Source organism: Podarcis cretensis (genome assembly GCF_951804945.1).
Source record: "Podarcis cretensis genome assembly, chromosome: 1".
In the NCBI taxonomy this organism is placed as follows: domain Eukaryota; kingdom Metazoa; phylum Chordata; class Lepidosauria; order Squamata; family Lacertidae; genus Podarcis; species Podarcis cretensis.
In genome coordinates, this window is record NC_137170.1 from 43,394,429 (window position 1) to 43,413,912 (window position 19,484).

Here is a 19,484-nt window from a genome sequence, read left to right on the forward strand (position 1 = left end):
GGTCCGGGTAGGTTCATATGGAAAGAGGCGGTCCTTGAGGTATTGTGGTCCTGATCCATATGTATTTTGTATTGTGATTTTATGTTGTGAACTGCCCTGTGATCTATGGGTATAGGGCAGTATCCAAATTTAGGAAGGGGAAGGGGAAGGGGAAGGGAAAGGGAAAGGAAGATGTGGAGCACCTCTGGGCCTTCAGATGCTGTTGGACTCAGTAACACCTGGAGTGTGAACAGTGCAAAGGAGAAGAGGGCTGTGTAGAAGAGGGGATGTTGAAAGCTGGAGCTTTTCATGCATGGAAGAAAAATTAGCATCTGTTGAAATTTCTATTTTGGTTATAAACATTTGAGGTAGAGCAGCCCTCTGCGTCTTTCTCTGCAACTTGGCTGCCTCACTACAAAGGTCACAATTCTTTATTCCAGCCATTTCCATGCTTTCTCCTTTGGTTCACTTTGTGGACCTAGATTTTTGCTATCTAGGGAGAGCGGGATAATTAAGAGGAACAGTGTTAATGTTCCTTTGGGATGCAACAGCTTGGAAGGCCAGGACCACGTGCTCTTAATTAATATTGATTGCTGCTCTCTGCTAAAGATACTGGTGAAATCCAGGGAATTAGAGTGCAGGTTATTAAAGGCCATTTGTATCTGTGAGTAATTGTTAGCAACACCTCTTGAACCAGCCACGAATAAGACCTCTCAAGGGGATGTGTGAGAGACGGTTGCATAGATGTCACAAACAGCATGAGAGGTGGATAGGGTGTGTGTGTGGATTACGTGGTGGAAAAATCAGAGAGTGAACTCTCATGGCGCAAAGTTCAAATACAGTTCAAAGTGGAAGTGGCTGAATTTTGCGAAGACATTTCAGCTGGTCTCTGCTGATCTCCTTTCATTTCCTACTGAACCATTCAGTTTGCAGGCAGGGCTGTCACTGATGCTGCAGTGCTGTCATTATCAAACTGAAGAATCAGGATATTAACCAGGTGTCCAGGTAGATATTAAAGTAATTCCAAAGGTCTTTCTAGGACAATCTGCTGATTCCCAGTGTTGTGTTCTATCTCGGTTGGATTGGAAAGTCTGAGAATGGAGATGGGTTTATGGCGTGCTCCCTAACTCTGACTCTCTTGCTAAGGTAAAGGGACCCCTGACCAGTGGCGTAGCGTGGGGGGTGCAGGGGGGGCCGGCCGCACCGGGCGCAACATCTGGGGGTTAGGGTTAGGGATAGGGTTAGGGGGCGCAAATCCACGGGTTAGGGGGCGCAAATTACTTGCCTTGCCCCGGGTGCTGACAACCCACGCTACGCCACTGCCCCTGACCATTAGGTCCAGTCATGACCGACTCTGGGGTTGCGGCGCTCATCTCACTTTATTGGCTGAGGGAGCCGGCATACAGCTTCCAGGTCATGTGGCCAGCATGACTAAGCCACTTCTGGCAAACCAGAGCAGCGCATGGAAACGCCGTTTACCTTCCTGCCGGAGCAGTACCTATTTATCTACTTGTACTTTGACCTGCTTTCGAACTGCTAGCAACAGGAGCTCATACCGTCGCGGGGATTTGAACCGCCGAGCTTCTGATTGGCAAGTCCTAGGCTCTGTGGTTTAACCCACAGCGCCACCCGCATCTTACTCTCTTGCTAGGATAGAACTAATTTTAATGCAGCAACAAAGAAATGGTGGTCCTTCTGATGTTGCTGAGCTACATCCTGCAACGTTCCTCCTGGCTCTTGGCTGTACTGGCTGGGGCTAATGTGAATTGGAGAGGTCCAACAACATTTGGATGGTTCCCTGTCTCTATTTTAAACAATATTCAGTCATGCAGTAAGACCAAGTAGGATTTCCTGTTGAAGTTGCTCCCTGAGAATAGTGCCAATCTCCTCCCTCTGCCACTATCATTTAAATGTAGCAGTCTTGATTTTGAAATTATTATTATTATTATTATTATTATTATTATTATTATTATTATTATTTTCATCCTCATCATCAATATACTGCCCGTCATCTGAAGACCACAGGGCAGTTTACAACATAAAAATACAAAATGAAAACACAAAATACATAATTTTAAAAACCACCAATAAAACCCCACAATTATATGTTTGGTTCATTTTATAGCTTTTTATCCCTTGGTCTATTTCAGTAAAATCAAAAGCACCAAGAGAGGATGTTAATACTGTACTCCCTCCCCTGTTCCTCTGCCAGCCTCTTTGCTTACATTCCCCTTGTAGTAACCAGCAGGTTTCTAGGTTGCTGTTGTTGTTTACACATGGCAGATGTGAGAGGAACGTAGGTGGGGCAGAATAATCTCCGTAGTCTATCTGGAGGACATGCTCTGGGAAGTCTCACCTGTAGCCTTCCAGATGTCGTTGGACTCTTAACTTCCATCATTCCTCACTACTGGCTATGTTGGCTGGAGCTGATGGGCACTGGAGTCCAGAGTATTTAGAGGTTCACAGGTCCGCCACCCCTGGTTTAAAATGCCAGGGATAAACTCTGTGGATGAAGATTTGGCAACCTTAAATCAAAGCAGGCATCTTCTAAGGATGTAGATCTAGAACAAAGCATCCTAAAAGAAAGTCTTGTTTTGCTGAGAACCAGTTCAGACATTAGGTAAATTAGGTAAAGTGGGTGTCTTGTAGTTCTGCGGCAATTTGTGGAGAGATCAGGATCTCTCCCTTGGTGAGATCTGTGAGCTCTGGAGCTCTGCTTTGTTGCTTTTCTTATATCTAAACTGGCTATTAAGAAGGTGGTTGTTTTTCAGCACAGAATGCCAATAGCATGGCACAACTGATGGCAGCAGGCTTGGTTTAGCTGTCTGCTTCCTTCCTTGTGCCACCCAAGTGCCCACCGACTGTTACTAAACTTGATGGTGTTTGCTAAGAGGCAGCCAACAACCAGAGGATTCCATTGATTTCATGGGACTAAGAAGGTACAGAGCTTGAAACTGTCCCTTTAGCATAGTTTCGAAGATTACTTGCAGATTCCCTGTTCCACTTCTTATATCTGCTAGAAGCTAGTAGTTGTACCACCTGCCCACTCCCTGCACATCTCACATTTACATACCCTCCAACATTTCTCTGATGAAAATAGGGACATTAATAATAATAATAATAATAATAATAATAATAATAATTTTACTATTTATACCCTGCCCATCTAACTAGTTTGCCCCAGCCACCTTGATCAACATTTGATGAGCGCCGCAACCCCAGAGTCAGTCACGACTGGACCTAATGGTCAGGGGTCCCTTCACCTTTACCTTTTTATCTCCATTTAAGTATCAGTTTTTGAACCGACATGAAGGGATGATAAAATTGTCCGTAGTGAATCGTTCTTCCAGATGTCAACCAATGTTGGAAATGCATGTCCCAAGTCTTAAGCTTTGTTCGGAACCCTGGGAGACTCTGTTCATTAAGACTGGCTTTTGAAGCCAGAGAGTCTGAACCAACATATTGGGGAGAGAAGAGCTCACATTTTCTGAGATTTTAAATTTGCAGCTTAATTGCAATTTTAATGGGATAGTTTTATGTTTGTTTTTTAATTTCATTTTATTTTTACTCACCCCGAGCCTTTGGGAATTAGTGATCTATATTATCAACTAAATATTTTGAGCAATTTTATTCCTCGAGGCTTCTATGGTGATTTTATTAAGGTTGAATTAGAGGCAGAGGCCTCTGTGTTCTTATAAGTTAATAATGGCAGCTTGATTACTGTAGGCTCAGTAAGATTCCCCCAGAGATTCTGCCTCATTAAGTAGCATCTGTGTTGTCTTATTGACAGTCTTCTAGTATTCATTATGTCCCGTGAATGCTTTAAAAGAGACAGGTTCTTGCTTTGATTGCTCTCTTTTCAATTCAGAAAGTACAAATTCCATGTAATTTAATCTGTGCCCCACACTAAATTACAGCGTATAGTGTTATGAATTAAGCTTGCTATTCAGTGATAGTCATACTTAGGGCAGGCTTAAGTGCATTGATTTCAGTAGGTCTACTCTAAATATGGCTTAGGTACATAGTACCTTAACAGATTCAATATTACTACAATCTCTAATCACAGTCTTCCTTAACAATTCTAGATACATAGGGGGGGAAAGCTCAAATGGGGAAATATGCCCCTTTGTAGCAGATGTAATATTCTAAGGCAAAACGAAGTAAGTTCTTCACCCATGATGCGAACACATTCTAAGTTTTTATTCCCAGAGAGTGGTAGGGGACGTTTTATCCCATGTTGATGGCCTTTCAGCTGATTCCCTGGTGGCCCGCTGGAATGTGGAGTTAACCAGGGCTATCAACTGTCTGGCTCCGAAGTGCCCTCTCCGATTGCATGGAGCCTGGACAGCCCCGTGGTTTTCCCTAGAGCTGAGGGCGATGAAACAATTGCTGAGACGGCTAGAGCGCCGGTGGAGGAAAACTCATTCTAAATCGGACCGGACACAGGTTAGAGCTCAGCGTCGAGCCTACCAAGTGGTGATAGCGATGGTGAAGAGGACCTTCTTCACCGCCTCTATTGCATCTGCAGAAAACAGCAGCAGGAGACTCTTTCAGACTGTTCGCAATTTAATGGAACCACCTGCACCATCGGGGCCTGGTAAGGACCCCAAAATCTCCTGCACTGATTTTGCAAGATGGGCAGGGTATAAATAATAAATTATTGTTACTATATTATTATTATTATTATTATTATTATTATTATTATTATTAATGGCATTTTTGGTCCTATTTCCATTAAAATAAATCTTAGACAGGGGAACAACACCAAAGCGCAAATACATCATCATCACCATCCAGTCTTAAAACAAACAAAAACAATAAATATAAATCAAGTCACAATCCAGTTCAACGAAGGTGAAACCGCTTCCCAATAAATCATCCAAATGCCCGAGTAAATAGAAATGTCTTCAAAAGAAGCATAAAACCTATTACGGTCAGCAGCGGCTGCACCTGTTGAGGGTTGGCATTGCGTAACTGGGATACCCTATTGTCAGGGAACTGCCATCGGAGAGTCAGGTGGTGGAAGGGCTCCAGGAGGCTAGGAGACCCTCGGATGCTGAGGAAGGAACCAGCAGGGGGAGAGAGAGAGTTCCCGCAGAAACTCAGTCGGAGGGAGGGCTCCAAGATACTTCCAGTGAGAACAGCGGAGAGGTTTCAGAACCTCCGCTGGGGACGCCTACTCCGCGCAGGAAACTGTCACGCAGAGAATCCAGAAGGAGAGTTTCCGTTAAGGAACTCTTATGTTGGCGTAAATTCCAGAAGCGCCCACTGACGGATTCTGCCAGCGATTGAGGTAGCCATGCATCCATGGCTCCGCGGACTGGGAGAGTTTAGAAACTGATTGCATGAGTTGAGAACTCAACCATTTACGCACAAGCAGCCCCTTAACCCATTACACCTATGGAGAATGTCCTCACACAAATAGCACTCTCAGTAAACGTGGTGCAGTTTAAAGGGTGTTGCCACCTGATCTTAATGTATATAGGCTGCTATATCTGGAGCAAGCAAGCTAGTAAGTATCAAGGTATTAAGCTGCGTAGGACTTTATATGTCAATACAAGCACTTTGAACTTTATAACTTGTAATGAGACATCACCATGTGAAATACTAGATCAGGGAGCTGTTTTCCATGCCAAGGATGCATGTTTGCTCTCAAACCTGCTTCACCTGCCTGCATTTTAAAGTTCAACACATATCCGAATTCATGGGATTTTGTATGAAATTAAAATGCTGAAACCCACTCCTAAACATGTTGCTCGGAAATTTAGAGCACTGAGATCAATAGGACTTGCTTCCACATCGTGTGTTGTGAAGATTAGGGTAGTCTAAAATGCAATGGTAATAAAGATAACTCATTCCTGACAACTAATGTGTCATCCAAAAATGATCTGCTATGCTAAGTTGGCAACTACTGGCGTCTGGAAACACTTCCTTTATTTTTTAAATTTTTCTCCTTTTGGAACACCACAGAGCCCCACGTCATCATGGCTTCTTGGGGGGGCTTAGTGAGCATCTCAATGCTACGATTGTCTAATGGTCAGCTTGACTGGCAACTTAGGGTACCAATATGGACTTGGGTATATGAGCCACCCGGACATAGGTACCAACTCCCTGGGGCCCTGGGTGCCCAAGCACCCACAAAACTCCCCATGAAGGGGCCAGGGCCATGCACGCCGCATGGCACCCACGGTACCAGGCACCCGCAGTAGCGGGGCCAACCTGGCACTCCTGCACCCAGATATATTCTTCAGGCACCCCTGACATTGTTGACTTTCAAAGTGAAATCTCAAGCCAATAATAACTGGAAGGAAATTGTTGATACCGGATTCAGTGGGAAATGGGATTACACAAATTGGAATGCTTCTGTGATGGGAGTTGCTCTCTGCTTATTCAACAACCTGCATGGCTTATTTATTTTAGCAACATGTTGAAAGAGAGTATAGAATTGGCCTTTGACCAAACTTGGACAATATTATCTACAGAAAACATTGCTCAAATGTTTGGATAGTTACTACTGTAATAGCTTCTGTCTCAACGCCTTGCCAAAAACAGGACACTAAATGCTTTATGTGCAGTCATTTTCTTGCAAGGTTTTCTAGTGTGGTTGGGTCCTTAAGCAATTTTGTCTTAAGTATTTTGCTCTTCTGTATATTGTCACATTCCTTCAGTGACAATCCTGAACGCTAACATCTCTCACTGGCACCCACGTAAATGAAAATCAGGTTTCCCCATGTCAAAGATGTGGAATGAGGATGCCTTTTGTTACCCCCCCAACCCCCCCCACAGTCAAGCTTTTAGAGTGATGACAGAACATGTAGCCATTATTTTGATAGTGATCTCTGTGACTATTGCAGTACAGACAATAGATAATAATATGGAAGGCTGCTCTGTAAAGACTATACTGTAATACCAAAGATGGCACAGCCATTCTCTCTACTGTAAATTGACTTCTTGCAGCAATTTTGTGCTTACGTGTGCTCCTGGAAGCCTAATTTTTGAGGGTTACTTTAACTTACAGTGGCCTAACAAATCCAGGCCAGCTTGCTGAGTCCTTTCCATGGCCCAGTTTTATGTGCATAACTACTACAAAGCACCAATTAAAAATTATACTTGCAGAACTGAATTAGTATTGGAAATCAGTATTTTTAATAAATGCATAAATAAAATGCAGTGCAACTTGAGCCTCATCCCTGGGTGCCTCTAGATAACCTGTTTATTTAAGCATTCATCCTGATTGGCTTGCAGAAAGCTTACATGGAGGTTATGAGGCATCTAATCATAGCCTGCATTTTTATTAAGGCTTGATCAGGGCCTGTATTTTATAATAATAATAATAATAATAATAATAATAATAATAATAATAATTTATTATTTATACCCCGCCCATCTGGCTGGGCCTCCCCAGCCACTCTGGGCGGCTTCCAAAAGAATATTAAAATACTATGATACATCAAACATTAAAAGCATCCCTGAACAGGGCTGCCTTCAGATGTCTTCTAAAAGTCTGGTAGTTGTTGTTCTCTTTGACATCTGGTGGGAGGGCATTCCACAAGGAGGGCGCCACTACCGAAAAGGCCCTCTGCCTGGTTCCCTGTAACTTGGCTTCTCGCAGTGAGGGAACCGCCAGAAGGCCCTTGGTGCTGGACCTCAGTGTCCGGGTAGAACGATGGGGGTGGAGACGCTCCTTCAGGTATACTGGACCGAGGCCGTTTAGGGCTTTAAAGGTCAGCACCAACACTTTGAATTGTGCTCGGAAACGTACTGGGAGCCAATGTAGGTCTTTCAAGACCGGTGTTATATGGTCTCGGTGGCCGCTCCCTGTCACCAGTCTGGCTGCTGCGTTCTGGATTAGTTGTAGTTTCCGGGTCACCTTCAAAGGTAGCCCCACGTAGAGTGCATTGCAGTAATCCAAGCGGGAGATAACCAGAGCATGCACCACTCTGGCGAGGCAGTCCACAGGCAGATAGGGTCTCAGCCTGCGTACCAGATGGAGCTGGTACACAGCTGCCCTGGACACGGATTTAACCTGTGCCTCCATGGACAGCTGTGAGTCCAAAATGACTCCCAGGCTGCGCACCTGGTCCTTCAGGGGCACAGTTACCCCATTCAGGACCAGGGAGTCCTCCACACCTGCCCGCCTCCTGTCCCCCAGAAACAGTACTTCTGTCTTGTCAGGATTCAATCTCAATCTGTTAGCCACCATCCATCCTCCAACCGCCTCCAGACACTCACACAGGACCTTCACCGCCTTCACTGGTTCTGATTTGAAAGAGAGGTAGAGCTGGGTATCATCCGCATACTGATGAACACCCAGCCCAAACCCCCTGATGATCTCTCCCAGCGGCTGCATGTAAATGTTGAAAAGCATGGGGGAGAGGACAGAACCCTGAGGCACCCCACAAGTGAGAGCCCAGGGGTCTGAACACTCATCCCCCACCACCACTTTCTGAACACGGCCCAGGAGGAAGGAGCGGAACCACTGTAGGACAGTGCCCCCAGCTCCCAGCCCCTCAAGACGGTCCAGAAGGATGTTATGGTCGATGGTATCAAACGCCGCTGAGAGATCCAGCAGAACTAGGAAACAGCTCTCACCTTTGTCCCTAGCCCGCCGGAGATCATCAACCAGTGCGACCAAGGCAGTTTCAGTCCCATGATGAGGCCTGAATCCCGACTGGAAGGGATCCAAATGGACCGCTTCTTCCAGGCGTGCCTGGAGTTGTTCAGCAACCACTCGCTCAATCACCTTGCCCAAGAATGGAAGATTTGAGACTGGGTGATAGCTGGCCATCGTGGCCGCATCTAAAGATGGTTTTTTAAGAAGTGGTTTGATAACCGCCTCTTTCAGCGGGTCTGGGAAGGCTCCCTCACGGAGGGAAGCATTCACCACCCCACGAAGCCCATCGCCCAGTCCTTCCCGGCTAGCTTTTATAAGCCAGGATGGGCAAGGATCAAGGAGACAGGTGGTTGGTTTCACTCGTCCAAGCAGCCTGTCCACATCCTCGGAGGTAACAGATTGGAATTGATCCCATGCAATTTGACTAGACAGGACTCTAGCACTCTCCCGCCCCGGCCCTGCTCCCACGGTGGCGTCTACCTCTTCCCGAATCTGAGCGACTTTATCTGCAAAAAACTTTGCAAAATCATTGCAGGAGATCATGTGGCCCGTACTGGGCCCTGATGTAGCAGGTGGTTCCGCTAAATTGCGGACCACCTGAAAAAGTCTCCTGCTGCTGTTTTCTGCAGATGCAATAGAGGCGGTGAAGAAAGTCTTCTTCGCCGTCGCTACCGCCACTTGGTAGGCTCGACATTGAGCTCTAACCTGTGTCCGGTCAGCTTCAGAATGAGTTATCCGCCACCGGCGCTCTAGCCGTCTCAACGATTGTTTCATTGCCCTCAGATCCGTGGAAAACCACGGGGCTCTCCGGGCTCCATGCAACCGGAGAGGGCGCTTCGGAGCCAAACAGTCAATAGCCCTGGTTAACTCCACATTCCAGCGGGCCACCAGGGAATCAGCTGAAAGGCCATCAACATGGGATAAAGCATCCCCTACCACTCTCTGGAAACCATTTGGATCCATTAAGTGGCGGGGGCGGACCATCCGAATCGGTCCCACCTCCCTGCAGAGGGGAAGGGTCGCGGAGAAGTCCAGTTGCACCAGGAAGTGATCTGACCATGGCACTTCTTTTGTTTCACTTTTAGTTAGTGTCAGGTCACCAACATCCATAGAGGTAAACACCAGGTCCAAGGCATGTCCGCGGCTATGGGTTGGGCCAAACTTATTCAGGGACAGCCCCATGGAGGCCATGCTTTCCATGAAGTCCCGAGCGGCCCCTTGTAAGGTCGTGTCGGCATGGATATTAAAATCCCCTAGGACAACCAAACTAGGTGTCTCCAGGAGAACATCCGCCACGACCTGAAGCAGCTCGGGCAGGGAATCCTTGGTGCAGCGGGGAGGTCGGTACACCAAAAGGAATCCTGTACTGCCCCTATTGCCCAACTTCCAGAACATGCACTCAGAGAACTGGGTCTTCCCAATAGGACGCCTGGTGCAAACTAATGACTTCCTAAAAATCACTGCAACCCCCCCTCCCCGCCCACAAGGCCTGGGTTAAAATGAGCTTAAAGATTTTCAAATGTTCATGCCAGGCAGAAGACCAGCTGCCTAAGAACCTTGGCAAGATGTTTATTCTCCTGGACAAGGGGGCCCCCTAATTTATAGCAGAAAACAATTCTCAAAGTCAAAGGGAATTACAGGCTGACAGCCAAGGTTACACTGACCCTACATATTACAGAAGATAAAAAAGAGATAAACATAATTAAGAGTTGATAAATAGTAAAATAAAACCATGTGCCTCCCATTAAACTTGAGCCATATTTTCCTAAGGTTGAAAGGTCAAGAGCAGTGAAAAAGGCAACTGGCTGGCAGAAAGGAAGAGAGTATTTTGGGAAGTCTTTTTCTAAAGTTGTTTCTTTCTTAAACTGAGATCCTTTTAAGATTTATTTTCCTTTTAAAAGGTTATTTATGTTATGTATTAAATATATTGGCTTAAATGTAATTATGCAAAGGAATTAGAAACTAAGAAATGTTAAATCCTTATGCTAGATTCTTATTTCATATAGTTGGAAGAGATCACAGGGGCCATCAGCCACCAGCCAAGCCCCCCTTGCCAAGCAGGAAACATCATTAGAGCACACATATGGTTGTCAGGCCTTTGTTTAAAGACCTTCAAGAGAAGGAGATCTTTCAATAATGATGTGAACTCAAGATCCTTGACATCTGTTTAAGATAAAAATTTAAGATTAAACCATTTGTTTTGGAGGGCAATAGGGCGAGGTGAGCTGGTAATTAAGGTTCCTTGTTGAGACACATGTAAGATATATTACTACTTATTTGTCATTTATAGATAGAAGAATATATAGCTTTTTGTTTCCCATATAAGGGCAAGAGGAAATGGGTGTATCTTTTGTGATTGGTTCTAGCAAACAGCCAATAGGAATTTCAACCAGGCTGATTGGACAGAGGCAGCCACAGGAGGAGCAAGGGGGCTGGATTAAGGAAATATAAGTGCTGGCCATAACGGCAGGAGGCCAGGCCAGAGCTTGGTAACCATATACCACTGTGCCTCATATTTATTTGTCTGACAAATAAATTATTATTTTAATTTCTCTATTGCTGCGTTGAATATTTCATTCCAGCTAAGCGTTAACCACAAGCAGGGTGCTACAGTTAGATTAACACTGGTCTTTTTAAAGCATCAATATCACCAGTATCATCAGCATCTTCCCAGCTCCATATGGCTCATGCTTCATGTTAGTGTACTAAGAGCCTGAATATTTGTGCACTGAATAGTTTGTACAGAGGCAGATGGGCTCAAGTGACTTTCCCAAGGACACTTGGTAAAGAGCAGTGTCTGGAAAGAAGCCAAGCCCTGTACTTTCCTAAAAACAAGGCCGAAAAGCATGACTCTCCGTTTTCTTAAAAAGCTGGATGGAGTTAACTGAGCAGAGTGAATGTGCTGTTCTTGTGAGACCTTAGATCAATAGACAAGATACTATGTGTAACTTGAGGCGTTCTATCTGAGGTCTTTGGACCTAAGTGCTTTTGTGTGCAGTGTCCATTGTTTGCATTAGATCCTTGCAAATAAACCAAGCCTCTCTTATTTGCCGATGGCTTTGGATGACGTGAACTCTGAACTTTTATCTACTTCAGGCGCATTTCCAGTATCTTCTGTGTACTTGGTTTGCTGGGGCTGGGTGCATTTCTAGGAGCCTACACAGACTCTCAAGAGACTCTCAGAGCATTTAAACCAGATCGTGTGTTGTGTGGATTTGCAAGGCATTAATTATTATTCCTCCTCCTAATATATATTTATATCAACAAGCAAGACTGCTTCTGCTTGGCAATAGCTAGGAAATTCAGGGCTGGTCTTGAAATTTGCAAGCCGGGTGACATGGTGAAGAAATGTCAAGATTCATTAGGGATAGCGAAGGCTCGAAGGCCCTGAGGCTCTGGGGATTGGGAGAGAGAAGAGCTAATGATCTCAGCAAAGTTTTAGTAGGTCAGTCAGCTAAGAAGGTCTGTGCACAGCAGTGCAGGGATTTTGGATCCTGAACTTACCTGCCATGCAGCGGGTGATGGGTGGGGAAAGAGTCTCTCTTTAGACGGCAATGTGAATGTACAAAGTACAATAAGCCAGCCCTGTTGCCCTAGGGAGCCCTCCTGCTTATTCTGCTCTGTAGCGGGTTCCCAGACATCTGCCCCCCAGCTCTCCCCAATGGCACCACCGGGTGTGCAACCACATCAGAGTACCCACTCACAAATCTCAGACACTCCAAGTCTCCCTTTTTTCCAGGGACAGTCTTGGATTTACAGAAACATTCCTGGTTTCTGATTTGATCCCGGAATGCCCTGCTTTTCTTTAGGACATCCCTATTTTCGTCGGAGAAATGTTGGAGGCATTATCCAACCCCCGAGCCATCTGAAGACAGTCCTGTATAGGAAAGGTGTGGTTTTTTTATTATAAAATGCTTAATGTTTTATTATGTTTTTATATATGTTGGAAGCCGCCCAGGGTGGATGGGGCAACCTAGTCAGATGGGCAGGGTATAAATAGTAATTATTATTACAGTGGTAACTCAGGTTACAGACGCTTCAGGTTACAGACTCCGCTAACCCAGAAATAGTACCTCGGGTTAAGAACTTTGCTTCAGGATGAGAGCAGAAATTGCGCGGCGGCTGCAGGAAGCCCCATTAGCTAAAGTGGTGCTTCAGGTTAAGAACAGTTTCAGGTTAAGAACAGACCTCCAGAACGAATTAAGTTCTTAATCAGAGGTACCACTGTATTATTATTATTATTATTATTATTATTATTATTATTATTATTGAATAGGCTGTCCCTATTTTCATCAGAGTAATGTTGGAGGGTATGAAATCTCAGCACCTTAGCCAGGGATTCTCAACCTGTCACTTTGGCTGCAAACCCTGATGTGGACACTGGAGTGGAAAACCCAGGCCCTGCAAACCCCAATGTCAGCATTATCCGGTTCGTTAAAATTCAAATCCGTGCCTTTGCAACGCGCTCCTGTGTGCTTGCAGGGCCACGCCCCGAAGTCAAACTCCTCGCTAGGTGAACAGGAACCCTGCACAAACACGCCAGGCAGGCCTCCGCCCCCTTCTCCTCCACTCTTCTGCTCCCCTTCTGTCATTCTCTCCTAAGTTTTCTTTTGGAGCGTCAGCAAGGAACTCTGTGTGAACTTGAGTTCCTACTTTGCTCTCAGGTGGCAGCGGCAGCCCTGGAGTAAAGGAGCCTTCCTCCTGCTGGGGAGCAGCACAGCCAGGTTTGCTTATTTATGAGACTGACTTCTGATTGCTGCTCTCACATCCTATTTGCTGGCTGCTTACGGAGGACTGGATTTGTCAGTTTCAACTAACATCTTCGCTTTCCAGTTGCTTTGCTGCTGAGGATTAACTCTTCGTACGCAGAGCTGCATTAAAAAAAAAGAGAGATAAAAGAAAAAAACAACAGAGTGCCAAGGAGGAATATGCTGAGCATTGATGTGCTTGCACGGTGAGGGCGGGGAGCAGTTTGCAAGGCTTCTGCAGCTTCTCCCCCTTCAGAGATTATTCTTGGGTGGGTGGGGGGAAGAAAACTGAAAGCTGAACTCCTTTGGGAAGGCCTTTACTCCATCTTCACTCCTGTAACCCGGCAACAACCATCCACCAATCAGCTTTGCTCAATGGCAGAAGTAGAGTTTGCTAGCAGTCTTTTATTCCTTCTCCCTTGGAACAGTCCTCACCAGCATCATTCCTGATGCACCCTGATCTCCTTTCGCACCCTGTCATTTCCAGGACCTGTGGGAGGTGGACCTGCAAGTATATCTGTTAACGCCGTTTACGGGGGTGGGGTGGGGATGTGGTGTCCGTCTGGTGGGTGGGGTAGGATTGGGGGTGGGGGCCGACTCTGTAAACTGTCAGAATACGTGGAAGGAAAATTGCATGGATGAAACTGACAAGGAGAGGAGAAGGGGTTAAAAGATGCCCCAACTGATGCTTCTGAAATCAGTCAGTATGCAAGAAACGTGTCTGCCTGCTGCCTCTATGTATGCAAGACATAATCATCTGTCTTCCGAGGACTTTCTGCCTGGGGGGAGACCCCACACCCACCTATTTCAAATTTACTAAGAAAGCCCCTGCCTATATGCCTGGCATACACTTGTCGTATCTCCTGGAATCGTGCACAATCCAGATTTAATTTTAAACTATCAAGGAAAATTGACAAAACGTGGTTGAAACTCTTTTGTATGATTTTAGAGGAGATGCCAACACACATCTCCCGTGATCCAAAGGTAATTGCCACATGTTGTGGTGTCTGTGTGTATATAAATACTTGTCCCACATGAGAATTGTTTGGTAACATTTGCTGACTGCTGTGTATTCTTCTTTGCCAGGGTATTAAGGATTTAGTCTGATCTGAGGCCGAACAGAGAAGAGACAGCGGACTGTTCACCTGGTGAGTGAAAACTTCTAAATGTCATGGAGCTGGGAAAGTTGAGCAGGATAAGGATAAGGAGACAGGCGTTTAAAACGTAGGACCTATTTTGTGTGTGCTGTGTACCTCTCGCTGCCATACACATAAGATAAGGTCTGATACAAAGGATCAGAGAGGTGTGTGTGTGTTTTGGGGGGAAAGGTTGTCCATAGGAGTTGGCCCAAGACATTTTGCTGAATACCAATTGCTGGAAATCGCATGTAGGCAGAGCACTGTTATGCTCATGCCCGGTGTGCAGGTCTCACACAGGCATCTGGTTGGCCACTGTGAGAACAGGATGCTGGCCTAGATTGGCCATTGGCCTGATCCAGCAGCTTCTCCTTATGTTCTTATGATAGCATCCTCCACTGTACATTGCAGGCTAGCATGAGTGGTGAGATCTTTCCTTCAGCACCTTGCTGCCGCTCTCCACCTCCTAATGGAAAGGCCAGCGCTGTGTAAAGCTAGCGAAACAAAAGCTCAACTGTTCTGCAAACACATCAATGGACCTTGGAGGGCAGTTGAACTACCAAGAGGGCTGATCTTAACACCTAAGAGGGTCTGTTGGGAAGGAAGCGGTCTTTCAGATATTTGGGGCCTAGGTCATTTAGGGCTTCATAAATCTATGTGAACACTTTGAATTGGGCCTGGAAATGAAGTGCTGACCAACGCAGGTGTGTTAACACAGGGGTTATACATGTTCAAAATGGAACCCCCAACCAGTAATCTGGCTGCTGCATTTTGGAACAGCTGAGGCTGTCTTCCAGGGCAGCCCCATGTATAGCACATTGCAATAATCCAATCTGGAAGCTATCCAAGCATGGAGTACAGTGGGCAAGTCATCTCTATTCAAAAAGGAGGCCATAGTTGGAAAACCAGGTATAGCTGGAGATAGGCACTCCAAGCCCACCAGAGTCTCCTGTGACAATGTTGGACCCAGGGGTAACCCCCCCCCCAAGCATTTAGTGAGAGGCATTGGTACAATGTATGTGTAGGAGATTGGCAATCATTAGCAATGGCTGGTTGTAAAATATAGTGTCAGACATATTGGCAAACAGTTTGCTGGGTTACAACATCTGCACCAGTTCAAGGCTTCTCTGCATTCTGCTTCTGTGTGTTGCCCATTCTAACTACATGCAACATGTGAGATCTGTAATTTGTTCTGCCAATATTTAAGAGCATCCATGGGACTCTCCAAAACTGATCGGAGCAGTTATACTTGCCATCAGCCCTGTGGAATTGAGGGAAACTGTGGGGCTAAAGCTTTGGGGGAAAGAGCCACGGCTCAGGGGTACAGCACATGGTGTTGTATGCAAAAAGTCGCAGGCTCAAACCCAGGAACGTCCCCTGCTTAAGGGTCTTAGTTGACCATAGGCTTAGCATGATTAACAGTGTGATGCAGCAGAAAGAAAGCTAATGCTATTTTAGGCTGCGTAAACATAAGTATTGTGTCCAGATCAATGGAAGTAGTAGTACCACTCTATTCTGCCTTGGTCAGACCACACCTGGAGTACCGAGTCCAGTTCTGGGCATCACAATTTAAGAAGGATGTTAGAAGAGGGAGAGAACAGGAGACTGAGAGGTGATATGGTAGCCATCTTCAAAATCTGAAGAGCTGTCACATGGAAGATGGAGCAAGCTTGCTTTCTACTGTTCTAGAGGGTAGGACCTGAACCAATGGATTCAAAGAAAGCAGATTCTGACTAAACTTTAGCAAGAACTTTCTGATGGTAAAAGCTGCTGGACAGTTGGACTGCTAGACTCCTTCACTGGAAGATTTAGCAGTGATTTCTGCATTTCAAGGAGCAGAACTGGATGAACCATGGGTTCCATTCCAACTCTGCAATTCTATGGTTCTTCCACCACCACCTTTCCAAAGCAAACAGTTATTCCTTAAAGTTCCAACTCGGCTCTATTCCAAGGCAAACTGAGGTGAACTTGGGAGAGGTTGCCCATCCCTAGATCACAGCAAGGCCACATTCAAAAAGGTCACTTTCAGAATATTCCAGTCATTTCATTTGTGCACACCCTAAGATTTTATCTACAGAAACGCACAGGCTCACTAAATGGAATTTGCCATTCATATTATTAAGAGCCAATATACCCCCTAGCCATTCATTTAAAAATGAGAAAAGAACAAAACAACAACAATGCAGTTTAGGCTTTCATTTATATATATTTTTTTACCCTTTCAGCCCTCTTGGTATAATTTTTCACAAGACACTGCACTCTTGCAGTTTCTTTCTCATCTGTCCCCAAATACACCCAGCAATATAGCAAATAGTTTTTCTTTCTCACTCACTCTCTGTCTCCCTCTTAAGCTTGTTTCTAATGGAATGGTAATCTGTGTCCACAAAAGGATTTAGAGCATTCCATCATCAGTTTGCAGTGCCATTGGCATCTTTAAAATGCCAGGAGCAGAGTGTCGTTATTGGGGAGAAAGCAATAAAATGCAACATACGAACAAAAAGTGACTGTACATTGTGACGGAGGTGGGTGAAGGATTTTCCCCCCAGTAAGGAGGCAAACAAAATGTACAACATCCTGGCTCTTCAATGGAGTAAGGCAGAGATGGAGTACCTGCAGTCCTGTGGATCATAATATCCAGCCATTGGTTGGGGCGATAGGAACTGTAGTTCAGGAACATCTCTGGAGGGCTACAAGGTCCCCCAGCTCTGGACTAAGGAATTCAGTCATCCGAGCTGCCTCCACATGTACTGTAGGAACCTCCCCTCGAATGCCAAACCATGGCTTCCATCTTCCCTGCCTCCCCACCTCCCAATTTTAGATTGCAAGGTAAAATCTGATTTACATTATTACACCCCTTTGGGAAAGGGCCCATCATTTTTGCTTGTCTGCCAGGTGCTACAAATATCTGTGTTTAGGTATAAATAATGATAATACCGAATGATTTCTGTGAGTCTGCAAGGCTGGGTATAGTGTAATATACAGTGGTACCTCGGGTTAAGAACTTAATTCGTTCTGGAGGTCCGTTCTTAACCTGAAACTGTTCTTAACCTGAGGTACCACTTTAGCTAATGGGACCTCCTGTTGCTGCCGCCGGGGCACGATTTCTGTTCTCATCCTGAAGCAAAGTTCTTAACCCAAGGTACTATTTCTGGGTTAGCGGAGTCTGTAACCTGAAGCATCTGTAACCCGAGGTACCAATGTATTGGGTATACAAATACAGGTGTACAGGAGAATTTCCTGCTTTCTGTTTAGCAGCTCTGGCCTGCATAGTAATACAATAACATTCATCAGCCTTCTAATGAGATGTTGGTCTTAATAGCTGGAAATCTGGAGCATCTCTATAGCTATGAGGATCAAGGGAAATATCTGAAATCATTTCTGCTGAATAATTAGCAACCAGAGGAAAGTAATCTCTCCAGTAATGAGCAGAAGGGTCCTTTTTTCATTTGGCACAAGTCTTTAGTTTTCTTCTGTTCCCCCTCAATATATACCCCACTAAGGAACAAAAGTACACATGACTTAAATTTGACTTTGCATCTAACATGTGAAGTTCTGTTGTTGTTGTTTTTTTTAAAGCAAACTGTATTCATTGGGGAGAGCTGGAAATTAATGAGAGCAAGGCTGGCACAGAGAGGAAATGTAACCCTTTCTTCCTCTGCAGCAGTCGAGGAAAATCCCACGTATGATGCTTGTATTTGCTTTGAGGGCAAACACTCCATTGGTGGCAGTGTGGGATTTCCTCCCAACACAAATACTAGTTTGAGAGGATAGTTCATCCTCCAGGAATACAAAAGGGGAAGAAGGGTTAAATTCCCTCTCCACAGCTGCTAGGATCTTATTAGTTATCAGCTCCCCTCTCTCAGCTGATGCAATTTGGATGCTGACCTGCCCCACCCCACACTGGCGGGGTGGGAGATGCATTTAACCTCACCTCATATCTAGCTTGTTCCTAATACTTCACACCTGCTGCCTTCAGATTGGTGATATTACTATGCTTGTTCTTCGGCCTGTAACAAAGAAATTAGAACAAATAATTAAAAGTATTGTCAAAAGAAGAAATGATAAACAACAACAACAACAACAACAGTTACCTCCAGTTCCTTTTTGTTATAGTAGTAAAAAAAAAGGAAGAAATGCCAGTACTCATATCTTGGTCAAAAAATCTGTAGGTGCCAGCACGAAATGGCTGCCATGGGCAGTTGTAGGGCAAGAGGTGAAAGCAGAGAGGTCACAAAAAAGCCACTGGTTACTGCACCTATGGCTTTAGAGATCAACATAGGCAAAGAAAGGGGGAGATCCCTGCCCCATAGAACTTACAAACAAAATTTCAGTAGCAGGAAAGACAGCAGAAGGAGGGGAGGGAGAAAAAAAGAGAGAGGAAAAGTTAATAAGCCTGGGGAGGGGAGAAACTAGGACTCTGATGCACGTTCAGTCTGTGCAAGCATTTCAGTTTGCCAGATGGAACAATCCGCCCCTCTCTTCTGGCATCCAGCTCTGGGGTTTTCCTGACACCCCGCCCCCCCAGCCAATTTTTTTGGGGGGTGCGGCGGCGGGGGAGGCAGAGAATGACCCCTTACGTAAGCAGAATCCCTAATGAAGCTGATGGGCTCCATTAGGTGAACCCCACTCAGGGGCGTTATCCGATGATCGCCCTGCTCAGAGTAGACCCATTGAAATGAACGAAGCTGTTAGTCACGCCCATTCTTTTCCACGGGTCTGCTTTCACACAGCTCACAAATGCACCATGCGGCCAGGGGGCTATCGCAAACGTGACGCTAGATCCCCGCTATTAACATGCACAGCGAGCCCGTGCCAAGAGCGAATAGTTGGACATCTTTTCTGGCAGGCTGGCCATTTCCCGGGCCCCACACTCCCAGCCCCCGACCCTTTCCTTCTCCCTCTCCCCACTCCCCTCTCCCTGACGGTTCCTGACCCCCTTTTTTCCTCCCCTCTTGCCTCGCCCCTCCTTCCCAGCTGGTCCCTCCTCCCTCTTGCTCTGAATCTGCC

The 19,484-nt window shown here is 45.6% G+C and overlaps 1 protein-coding gene and 1 long non-coding RNA gene across 7 annotated transcripts in view; one reads left to right on the forward strand and one right to left on the reverse strand.

Annotated features, from left to right (window-relative positions):
- The window catches only part of LOC307223269 (serine/threonine-protein kinase PAK 6-like), a 52,251-nt gene that overhangs the window by 3,987 nt on the left and 28,780 nt on the right, over nucleotides 1-19,484 (forward strand). For 2 of the 6 annotated variants that reach the window (XM_079989186.1, XM_079989187.1), the window contains exon 2: nucleotides 14,428-14,489. The exons of 1 other annotated variant lie outside the window; for it this stretch is intronic. The gene's annotated coding sequence lies outside the window, so the exon portion shown is untranslated. Of the gene's footprint in view, nucleotides 1-13,383; nucleotides 13,548-13,643; nucleotides 13,853-14,427; nucleotides 14,490-19,484 lie in introns of those variants that run through there. 3 more of the 6 variants (XM_079989183.1, XM_079989193.1, XM_079989188.1) reach the window with 3 other exon arrangements.
- On the reverse strand, nucleotides 215-19,214 carry LOC307223368. The gene is made up of 4 exons (XR_013842082.1): nucleotides 18,569-19,214; nucleotides 18,409-18,484; nucleotides 1,609-2,482; nucleotides 215-1,102 (listed from the first exon to the last, which is right to left on the reverse strand). It is a non-coding gene; the product is annotated as an uncharacterized lncRNA (long non-coding RNA).